The sequence below is a fragment of the Protopterus annectens genome, unplaced genomic scaffold, assembly GCF_019279795.1.
Source record: "Protopterus annectens isolate FY-2018-M unplaced genomic scaffold, PAN1.0 ctg73071_obj.part0, whole genome shotgun sequence".
Classification (NCBI taxonomy): Eukaryota; Metazoa; Chordata; order Ceratodontiformes; family Protopteridae; genus Protopterus; species Protopterus annectens.
The window spans coordinates 1-3,462 of NW_025060624.1; the positions used below are offsets into that span (position 1 = coordinate 1).

A 3,462-nucleotide genomic window follows, 5' to 3' on the forward strand; every position below is an offset into this window, starting at 1 on the left:
TTCAAATCTCAGTGGAACCTGTTGTGTTTTTTCAGTCAAGGTGTTTTAACAGTTTTATTGAGCATACTGCATCCATTGAAGAATGGATGAGAGCAAGTGAAAGAATGATGAATCGTCATGTAAAAATCAAAAATTATTTAGGTAAGCTCGAAAGAAGAAAGATTTATAAGATATCATGCCAAAGATGGAAAACAGAGAAAGGAATCAGCATTGCAAAGGTCTTCGTTTTATGACATAATGATCACCATGTTGGCTTCCTTCTGAAAAAAAAAGACTTTATGGACACTATGGAACAGATATATCTTATCCCAATGTCCCTCAATACCCTAACATTTGTAAATAGAACATCCTCAAAAATTCTAGCTGTCATTTTATGCACAACAATGAAAATTATGTCTGATGTCATCATTGACAGAAGAGAACAGAAAGAGAGTAAGTTTAGTTCTAATAAACTGCAACAAATGCCAAGAAAATGTTAAATAGATGAACCAAGAACAAAAGACAAATGCTAAGAAACCATTTGATTGGATAAACTAGCTCAACACTACAAGGTGTCTGATGTAAACATATATGTCTCAGAGAGCATGAAAGAATCTAAAAAAAACACCACCGTAATCGACAGGATTCGAACCTGTGCGGGGAAACCCCAATGGATTTCTAGTCCATCGCCTTAACCACTCGGCCACGATTACCACACCCACAGCCAATCTGCTAAGAAAGTAGACATATTTCCCTATGAGTAACTCTTATAGGCATTAGTACAGAGTTTTTCAGATCCTGAAACTTCCGACGGCATGCACCATGTATTGCCACACAGTAAACCAAAGCAGTTAAACATACCTTGCTCCATGAAGAGAAAAACAAATAATTCACTCCTTGTGTTGAGTATTTACCAGGATGAAATAAAATTTTCAGAACAGAGGAAGCACTTTCCACAAAAATCCAGATTCTAAGATACAGCTGTAAAATAAGCAAATTACTACTGAAATGCAGAAAATATGTTCCAGGGCATATCGTTCTGTCCACTTTCTGTTAGAGTAAGTCTATCATAAATCCAGAACTTATACAACAATGCTTTGTAGCAGAAGCATTTAGGGGGTTTACATGGAAAATAGTCTCACCACTGAATGATGTTACGTGTTACAGTCAGGCACTGCAAATAGCAGTTATACATCATGAGAATCAGCACATGAATCTTTTCTTGATATTTTCCCACATGTAAATGGATATAGATACTCATGGGGAAACCATATTAATGAGCTGCAAAAAAGAAATGTGAATATATATAAACGCAGTACAAATGGTGATCAGGCTATGACTGTTATGACCTGAAATACTTTTGATACCTTAACAATGAGATATGCAGGAGAATCTGTGTGAGGCGTTTTCTTGCTTTTCTTTAGTATACATCTCATCAATATGTTGGTCAACTATTCTCTACAGACTAAAAGCACTGAAGAGGCTTCAGACATATTAAACTAAGTGACAGTAGCTTTATAGGATAGTCTGTTTCTTTTATAATCCTGTTGTGTCTGTGTGAGAATGTGTGTAATTGGACAGAAGAATCAGTGTAAACTCTTATCACAATTCTGTTGTCTGGAGGAAAAATAGTGCTTGAAATATCTGGAGTAGTACACTGCCGTTTCTAAAGAGACAGCAAAGGGACTTTTTTTTTTTTTTTTTTTTTTGTGCTTCTTTAAACCTCTTACCTAAGCTGGTTCCATGGTGTAATGGTTAGCACTCTGGGCTCTGAATCCAGCGATCTGAGTTCAAATCTCAGTGGAACCTGTTGTGTTTTCAGTCAAGGAAAAGGTATCAAGGTAGATTAACAGTTTTATTAAATCATAGCAATGTCCATTGAAGAATGGATGACAGCAAGTGAAAGAATGATGAATCCTCGTGTAAAAATCAAAAATTATTTAGGGTAAGCTCGGTAAAAGACAAAGAAAGATTTATAAGATATCATGCCAAAGATGGAAAACAGAGAAAGGAATCAGCATTGCAAAGGTCTTCGTTTGATGACATAATGATCACCATGTTGGCTTCCTTCTTAAAAAAAAAAGACTTTATGGACACTATGGAACAGATATATCTTATCCCAATGTCCCTCAATACCCTGAAAAATTTGAAAAGAACATCCTCAAACAAATTTCTGACTGTCAGCACCATTGTATTTTGATGTCATCATTTGCCAGAAAAAGGAAGAAACAAAAGAGAGTAAGCTAGTTTTAAAAAATGCAACAAATCCCAAAAAATGTTAAATAGATGAACCAAGAACAAAAAAAAGTAAAAACCCATTTAAAGGGATAAACCCTGGCTCAACACTACAAGGTGTCTGATGTAAACATTTTGTCTCAGAGAGCATGAAAGAATCTAAAAAACACCACCGTTCGACAGGATTCGAATCTGTGTGGGGGAAACCCCAATGGATTTCTAGACCATTGCCTTAACCACTCGGCCACGATTCCCACCCCCCGCCAATCTGCTAAAAAAGTAGACATATTTCCATATGAGTAACTCTTATAGGCATTAGTACAGAGTTTTTCAGATCCGGGAAAATTTTCCCGACGCCATGCACCATGTATTGCCACACAGTAAACCAAAGCAGTTAAACATACCTTGCTCCATGAAGAGAAAAACAAATAATTCACTCCTTGTGTTGAGTATTTACCAGGATGAAATAAAATTTTCAGAACAGAGGAAGCACTTTCCACAAAAATCCAGATTCTAAGATACAGCTGTAAAAATAAGCAAATTACTACTGAAATGCAGAAAATATGTTCCAGGGCATATCGTTCTGTCCACTTTCTGTTAGAGTAAGTCTATCATAAATCCAGAACTTATACAACAATGCTTTGTAGCAGAAGCATTTAGGGGGTTTACATGGGAAATAGTCTCACCACTGAATGATGTTACGTGTTACAGTCAGGCACTGCAAATAGCAGTTATACATCATGAGAATCAGCACATGAATCTTTTCTTGATATTTTCCCACATGTAAATGGATATAGATACTCATGGGGAAACCATATTAATGAGCTGCAAAAAAGAAATGTGAATATATATAAACGCAGTACAAATGGTGATCAGGCTATGACTGTTATGACCTGAAATACTTTTGATACCTTAACAATGAGATATGCAGGAGAATCTGTGTGAGGCGTTTTCTTGCTTTAGTATACATCATCAATAATATTTGGTCAACTTTGCTTCTCTAAAAGACTGAAAAGGCTTACAATTGCATAACAAACTACTTAAGTGACAGTAGCTTTATAGGATAGTCTGTTTCTTTTCTAATCCTGCTGTGTCTGTGTGAGAATGTGTGTAATTGCACAGAAGAATCAGTGTAAACTCTTATCACAATTCTGTTGTCTGAAGGAAAAATAGTGCTTGAAATATCTGGAGTAGTACACTGCCGTTTCTAAAGAGACAGCAAAGGGACTTAAAGCTCTTAGCTAAGCT

The 3,462-nt window shown here is 36.0% G+C and overlaps 2 non-coding genes across 2 annotated transcripts; one reads left to right on the forward strand and one right to left on the reverse strand.

Annotated features, from left to right (window-relative positions):
• Nucleotides 1–610: 610 nt before the first annotated feature.
• On the reverse strand, nt 611–692 carry TRNAS-AGA. The gene has a single exon. It is a non-coding gene; the product is annotated as a tRNA-Ser (tRNA).
• Nucleotides 693–1,716: 1,024 nt separating this feature from the next.
• On the forward strand, nt 1,717–1,788 carry TRNAQ-CUG. The gene has a single exon. It is a non-coding gene; the product is annotated as a tRNA-Gln (tRNA).
• Nucleotides 1,789–3,462: the final 1,674 nt, after the last annotated feature.